The sequence below is a fragment of the Gossypium arboreum genome, chromosome 9, assembly GCF_025698485.1.
Source record: "Gossypium arboreum isolate Shixiya-1 chromosome 9, ASM2569848v2, whole genome shotgun sequence".
Taxonomy (NCBI): Eukaryota; Viridiplantae; Streptophyta; class Magnoliopsida; order Malvales; family Malvaceae; genus Gossypium; species Gossypium arboreum.
In genome coordinates, this window is record NC_069078.1 from 13,709,136 (window position 1) to 13,717,451 (window position 8,316).

General features: G+C 39.3%; 1 non-coding gene across 1 annotated transcript; it reads right to left on the minus strand.

Annotated features, from left to right (window-relative positions):
- Positions 1 to 2,762: 2,762 nt before the first annotated feature.
- On the minus strand, positions 2,763 to 2,869 carry LOC128281024 (small nucleolar RNA R71). The gene has a single exon (XR_008271241.1). It is a non-coding gene; the product is annotated as a small nucleolar RNA R71 (small nucleolar RNA).
- Positions 2,870 to 8,316: the final 5,447 nt, after the last annotated feature.

Here is an 8,316-nt window from a genome sequence, read left to right on the forward strand (position 1 = left end):
TAACTAGTCAAATGAGCAACCATTTAACCATATTAACAACCATGAGAACATGCCAAAACACAAGGTAATTTATAATTCACATATACCACTTATCAAACACATAATTCACTCCAACTTATATGGCCAAATACACACCAACATTTCCAACAAAAGCAAGGCAAATCTCATGGCTATATCAAACCTTAAAACACTTCATCAACTCACTAGCCTATACATGCCATATACCATATTCACAAGCATCCAAAAATACCAACAAGTAGTCGATAGTGTGATGATGGTTCCCGATGATCCCTGATGTCTGAGCTAGCTTCGATAATCTATAAAATAGGGAAAGAACACACAAAGTAAGCTTTAAAGGCTTAGTAAGCCATATACAAATAAAGTCATCACATGAACATTTGCATATCAATTCAAAAATGCTTAACATAGCTAATAACATTCAAATTCACAAACCTTTCTCATTGAACATATATTCAATGTCTTAATCGAGTTCATCAAATATTTCCCCTTTTCAATACTCGTATGAATTTTGTACATACCTGATTCACTTAGCTCATTCACATATTCTTTTTCGACTTGACTTTTCCTGCTTAACCGTTCAAAATCATTAAGGATACTCAGAAATCACATAAGCTTGTGCAATGCCATGTCCCAGATATGGTCTTACATGTTATTACATATCGATGCCACTGTCCCGGAAAGGTTCTGATAAACTGAAATTTATATATATTTTTATCCCATGCTTAGAACATTTATGCATGATTTCTCCTTAGATTTGGTGAATTCGATGCTCCTAATCCTTTAATTTCATTTTTTATACTTATGTGAGCATAGGAGAGTAAAAAGAGTGAGAAACGGGTTGAAAACAGAGAAAATGGACCAACATGTGAAATCAACACGGCCTGGACTTCCGTACAAGGGCAGACCACACGCCTGTGTCCATTCAATAGACTCAAACACGGTTTGAAGCAATCAAACATGGGCGTGTCACACGGGCATGTCCCTGTCGAGCCCAAGTTTAGTCCTATTCAAAAAAGGCCACTCTTGAGGGCTTTTAGGCATTTTAAAGCCTATTTAAACACACTAGAGGAGGATTAAAGGGGACATATGGAGTAGGAGGCAAGGAATTACTGGAGGAAAGCTAATTGATCCATCTCAGAAGCTGGATTCACCTTCAAGACTGAAAATCTCCCTTCAATTACCTTCAAGAGTTCTTGGGTTTTCTTTATGTTTTGTTATCATTATTATTTTGAGATGTTTTCTTTCATAAATATGAACTAAACCCCCTAAATACCTAAGGGGATTGAAACCTAAGACGGATCTTGTTATTATTATCTTAATTGTATGATAAATATTTGACTTGTTCTTAATTATGAGTGCTTAATTCTTGCTTTAATATTCCAGGATATTGATTCAAGTGTTGATGTGCTTATTCAGAGGAGCAAAAGTCCCTGTCTAAGAGTAGCTCTAACATAATTAAGCGGAGTTGGTTGCACACCTAAAGATAAGGTGACATAATTTTGCTGGAATAGGGTGAACCCTAATAAGGGAATCCATAGATTGAGTTAATGCAGCACTAGAGGTTTTAATTAGAAAGAGATTTCAATTAATCAACCTAGGGTTAGATGTTGTTAGTCTCGAGAGAGATAATAATATAACTTAGGGATTTCTACAAATCAAATCAAATGAATATATCGTCCGATTCAGAGTCAGTAACAAGTGAAGTCTAGGTGGATTTTTCCCTTAGATATTGTCTTAATCATTCAGTTTTCCCAAAAGTTATTTCCCCAACTTACCTTCTGTGCATTCTTAGTTTAGTAATTAGTTTAGATAAAGCAAACCCCTTTATTTTTAGGCTAGATAATAAAATGAAAGTTAATACTAGTACCTTTAGTTCCTTTGGGTTCGACATCCTGGTCTTGCCATAAGCTATACTACTGTTCGATAAGGTGTGCTTGCCTTTGTCATGATAATAGTTAGTTTTCGAGAATGGACATTCATAAATTATAAACTTATCACGATTCACATCACATCAAGTTTTTGGCACCGTTGCCGGGGAACTATGATATTAGGAACACTCGATTTTTATTACTTTAGCCATTTTACTTTTATTGCAATTTAAATTTTTATTGTCTTTTCTAATTTTTTATTTATTCGCTTTTGGCAGGTTTTTATAGTGTATGACTAGAAGAAACCCATCAGGACCATTACTTTTTGAGAGTGAGATCAATCGTATAGCTCGTAAAAATTGAAGAGAAATAAGGTGAAGCCTAAGATACTAAAAGGAAGAGCAAGAGGATGATATTTCCACCACAACTGAGGAGATGGCTGAAAATCATGTAAACCTGCTACCTCCTACGATTGCTGCTGATCTAGTAAATCAGAATCCTGCTCCACGCACTATGTATGATTATGCTAAACCTAATTTAACAGGAACTGAGTCAAGTATAGTTAGACCTACTATTGTTGCAAATAATTTTGAACTGAAACCTAACACAATTAAAATGATACAACAGTTTGTTCAGTTTGATGGTTTGTAGGATGAGGATCCAAACAATCACTTGGCAAATTTTTTGGAGTTTTGCGACAGTTTGAAAACCAGTGGCGTTTCTGATAATACCATTCACCTTTGGTTGTTTCCCTTTTTATGGAGGAACAAGGCTAAATAGTGGTTGAACTCGTTACCACGAGGGTCAATCACTACTTGGGAACAAATGACCGAAAATTTTTTACTTAAATATTTTTCGCTTGCTAAAGCTGCTAAGTTGAGGAATGATATCACTTCTTTTGTGCAGATGGATCTAGAGACACTCTATGATGCATGGGAGAGATACAAGGACCTATTGAGAAGGTGCCCTCACCATGGGTTACCTTTATGGTTGTAGGTTCAAACATTTTACAACAGCATGAACCCCTCAACAAGGCAACTTATCGACACAGCTGCTGGTGGGACTATCAATAACAAAACACCTAAAGTGGCTTACACATTTATTGAAGAGATGTCACTGAATAACTATTAGCGGCAAGTCATGAGAACAAAGCCAACGAAAGCAGCTAGTGTTTTCAACCTCGATGTGGTTACTATGCTATCTAACCAGGTAGAACTCTTAAATAAAAAGATTAACGGTTTGTGTGGTTCTACTCAGGTACATCCAGTGATAAGGTGCGATTCAAATGGAGGAGGAGGAGCATACACAGAATATCAACCCTTCAACCCTAACACCAAGGAGGAACAAGTTCAATAAATGGGTAATAATAATTCTAGATCTCAAAATAACCCATATAGTAACACGTATAATGCAGGTTGGAGGAACCATCCCAACTTCTTGTGGGGTGGTCAAGGGAATCAAATGCCACAACATCCTCCGAGTTTTTAACAACTGCCTTACCAACAGGAAAAGAAGCTGAACCTTGAGGAGATGCTAACAAAGTTTATTTCGGTGTCAGAAACTCGCTTTCAAGATACCAAAACAACACTTAAGAATCAACAAGCGTCGATCCAAGGGCTCAAAACTCAGATAGGCCAACTCCCCAAATTGATTTCTGAATGACCAGAAGGTAGCCTGCCGAGTAACACTGAATCTAACCCAAGGGAACAGCTCAATGCAATTACCATTCAAGATAAGGAAGAGTTAGTCGAACCTAAACCATAGCCGAGGCAAGGAATTGTGGTAAGTAAAAGTAAAGGTGAAGTAGTCCACAGTGAGCAACAACCGGCAAGTAAAGAGTACAAACCACAGGTCCCATACCCCAATGCGACAAGGAAAGACCACTCCTTAAACTATTTAGGAAATTGCATATTAACTTACCGTTTATCGAATCTATTTCGCAGATGCCAAACACAGTTAAATTTTTAAGCGAGCTTTTAGCAAATAAGCAAAAGTTGGATGAGGCGTCGCATGTGGAGATGAATGCAGTTTGCTCAGCCATTCTGCAGAATAAGCTGGCCAACAAATTGAAAGATCCAGGGAGTTTTCTTATTCCTTGTTTAATTGGTAGATTAGACGTTAGTAATGCTTTGGCTGATTTAGGGGCTAGTATTAATGTCATGCCCTACAAAATGTTTAAACAACTAGGTGTTGGGAAACCCAAACAAACTAGGATGAGCATTCAGTTAGCAAATAAATCAATTAGATTTCCTATGGGCATTATTGAAGATGTACTCGTTAGAATGGACAAATTTATATTCCCAATCGATTTTGTTGTTCTAGACATAGAAGAGGATAGTGACGTGCCTTTAATTTTAGGAAGACCCTTTTTAGCAACTGCTAAAACTATAATTGATATTGGTACAGGTGAACTCACAGTTCGTGTGGGTGAGGAAACAATCACTCTTCAAGCTCGTAATTCAAGTAACATATAAAATATCAAGGGTGATTGTATAAATCGTACTACTAATACTGATCATGTGGTGAAACCTTCTTTGAAGGAAACACATTCAAAGAACACACCTGAGCCATGCTCGAGTAACGATAAAGAACCCATCTATGAAGAACAAGGGCTACAAGTCGAGGAACTAGATGAATGGCAGACACAGAAATTGAGAGCACACGATAGACCAAAACCATGCTATGACGAGCTCAATATTTCACCAAATCAACTAAAGGTTGGAGAGAAAGTACTATTAGGTGCAACAAACCCTCGGATTGCCACCTCTGAACCTAATGGAGAAATCCTTCTTATGATACTTAGCATTTTCCCATACAGCACAGTCGAGGTAATTCATCCAAAATTCGGTACATTCAAGGTAAATAGTACTCGTCTAAAACCTTATTTTGATAAAATTGACAACAGGGATGAGGAGTGTAAACTCCTCGCACCGCCATGACCACACAACAGAGAGGTAAGTCGAGCTTAAACTATAAATAAGCGCTTCTCGGGAGGCAACCCGATCACTAACGGTGTTGACTTCTTTAAATTTTAGTTTTTAACATTTAATTCACTAACTGAGTCACTGAACATAGGTTTTCCAGAACCACATGGCTAGGCACACGGGCGTGCCTTAGGCCGTGCCCATGCCACGAAAGGCAACACGGCCGTACGATACGCCAATGTGAAAACAGGGAAAAATTTTTCCCCAACACGGGAGTCGATAAGTTGCCATGGCCGTGCGACATGGCTGTGGGTGAATCTGTCAAAACAACATGGGCGTACAACATGCCTGTTTCTAGAGGCCATTGTTGAAACTGAGAAAACAACACGGGCGTGCGGCACACCCGTGTCACTACCCGTGGTCAAGACTGAAAAAGCAACATGGGTGTGGACATACATACATGGGCGTGGGAGAAGCGAACGAAGCAGAACACGGCCGTGCCACACGAACATGTGCATCAACATGCCCAAAGAACACGGGCATAGGTCAAATTTTAGACACACCCAAATTTAAAAATCACGATACACACGGGCTAAAATTAGGGCACACAAGCATGCCCCACGGCCGTGTGCCCCAATATCTATATAAAGCCCTCACTTATAAAGCCCTCACTATTCATCACCCTCTTCCCTAAAAACCCTACCCTAGCCGCCGTAACCACTTCACATGCCTCACTCCCATGCCCGTGGTCGGCTGACAGCTCTCCTCAGATGACTAACTCTTTCCTCCACCAAGAACTATTGCATTTTTCTATTCTTTCCTCCCTATTACCTTCATTTCTTTCACTAATTTTATGCTATTTCTTTATTTATTTGGCTGATTTTTGATTAATATTCATAGTTCTCACTATAATCATGCTTATGCTTGTTATTCTTTTCCATTTTAGTAAATGCATTGTGATATATTCATCCTTTCTTGTGTTTCCATAGATTTCATGCCATATTCCTTATTCTCATATGCATTCACTAGGTATTGAGTTGACACTATTCTAGTATTCCTAATTATAATAAAGATTTGATATTTCTATTTAGTCAGTAACCCCTATGAAGTATTTCCATCTAGTTCTAACGTGCTTGTATACCTTTTCCATGCTATTCTTGGGGATTATTTTCATAACTTTGACCTTTCATTGCAGATACCATGTCAAATCCACGTGGCAAGAAAACCGCCGTCCTCGTCTCGAAGAAGAGGAAAGGAGTAGCATCATCGTTGGATCCTACTGTGGAAATCAGACATCCATTCCTCCAGTTTCCCTCGAGACCATAGGAGGAACTTTTTCAGATACTACGGGCCCGACCCCTAAGTGTAGGCCACTGTATTGATTGGGCAGCACTTGAATAAATCCAACTGGCTAACCCGGTCCAAGCACTTCTGACGACTGACCCATGGGGCCTCTTTTTCGAGATCATCGAGCCGACATACCCTAAGTTCACACTCAAATTCTGCTTGACCTTCCACCTTCAAGTCGTTATGACACAGTTCGATGATCCTGGAATGATCCAGTTTCGTCTCAGTGGTTTAGTCCGCTAGTTGAGCGTACCTGAGTTCGGCGTTGCTTTGGGGCTCTATACGGAGGAGTTCATGAACAAAAATGATTTTGACACACTCCATCGCCACATCCAGTTGTCTCCCTCCAACTGTTGAAGGGCCCTCGTTCCTGCTTTGGCCACCTACGACCCTAGTCGCTCCAAGCCATCGGCTCTTGCCCCATCCCTTCGATACCTACACGCCATCTTGGCCCACACTCTGACAGGGCGGCGAGAGAGCACCGGCATCGTCAACACTGACGATGCCTATTTTTTATCGAGTATGGCAAATGGGCACGTCTTCGACCTTGCCTAATTCATTGCCCTCGCCATTCGCCATCAGACAGAGCAGTATAGAAAGGGAGTCATATCCATCGGCCCTTATGTGACTCGTCCGGAGCCGTATTTTGGCCTCCTCAACACGGCAGTGCAAGTATCTTCCCTCAACCCTCATTGGTCAGATGTCCCCACAGGGCATCTCGAGTATGCTACATATGAGGATGATCAAGCGACGATGTGGAGTTGACCCTCCCAGTAATGCCTGGTCCAGTTCACCAAGAAGGAGGACCCAGAGGACATTATTGATGATGTCCCTCCATAGCACGAGGATCCACCATCTCAGCCACTGCCCATTTATCGCCCAGTTCATGCGGCTGCTTCATACTCTGACATCTCTAAGGGCCTTACTTAACTTGAGCAGCAGTGTTTTCAGCGCTTTGATCACATTGATGCTACTCTACATCATATTTTTCAGCACCTTCACATCTCATCGCCACCACCACCTCGCGAACCATTCGGCGATGACGATGTTTAAAGACTTTTTATTTATTATTTTTATTTTCACTTTTATCTTTATTTATCTTATTTAAGTACTTTTTATTTTATTTTCCTTTAATACTATTTCATTTTTAGGTTTTATAATTTTTATTGAACAATTTATAGTTTCGGCTATTTCATTACGAGTAATTATGCTTCTTTATATCTCCTAAAGAGTTCTTGATTTTATCACAGTTATAAAGAGTTCCAAAGCTCATCATCACTTAGGAACTTGAAAATCCACTAGAAAAAGTTCTTCACGACTGCCATGTCCTGCCCGACCACCACTATAACTCTTTCGCTGGACACTGTGATTGTGGAACCCAACCTCTACCACCACCGGAGTACCCTCCTCCAATCTTATCATTGCCTTGGCCGATTATTCTCCATACCTCCTGTAATAGCCCAAAATTAGGTCTAGTTGGAACACAAGTTTCGGGACCACAAAATCTGAGATATAAATAATTATTTTATGATACTTTTGAGGTCTATGATATGATTGCATGATTGTGTGAAAATTTTGTGAAGAAATTCTATGCATAAAGTGCTTAATTCGAAGTTAGGGACTAAATTGAATAAGTTGCAAAACTTGCATTCTAGAAGTTTCTAGTATGAATTTGATTTGAAATATTAATTAGGAGGTCTTAAATATCAATTTGACCAATTTCTAAGTTATGGACAAAAATTGGACATGGATGGAATTTTTGGAAAGTTTAGTAGTAAGGGTATTTTGGTCATTTAGGGGTAAAATGAATTAAAATACAAAATTAAAAGCCAATTTTGCTCATCTTCTTCACCATGGACGTGTATACCAAGGGAGACTCCATGGCTAGGGTTTTCAAGCTTCCCAAGCTCAATTGTAAGTTTGTTCTAACCCCGTTTTTCAAGTTCTTTACGTTTTTGGAGTCCTGGTAACTTGATTTAGCTTATGCTAGCAATAATTCAACCTAGGGTTCATATTTGGAAAAATACCCATAGGTAAAATTTGTGTATTCTGGTGTTTTATGATACAGTATGAGGTTTTAAATTATGTTAGACAACTTGTGCTATTCGGTTTTAAGTGAAAACGAGCAAAAGGGCTTAATTCGTAAAAATACCTAA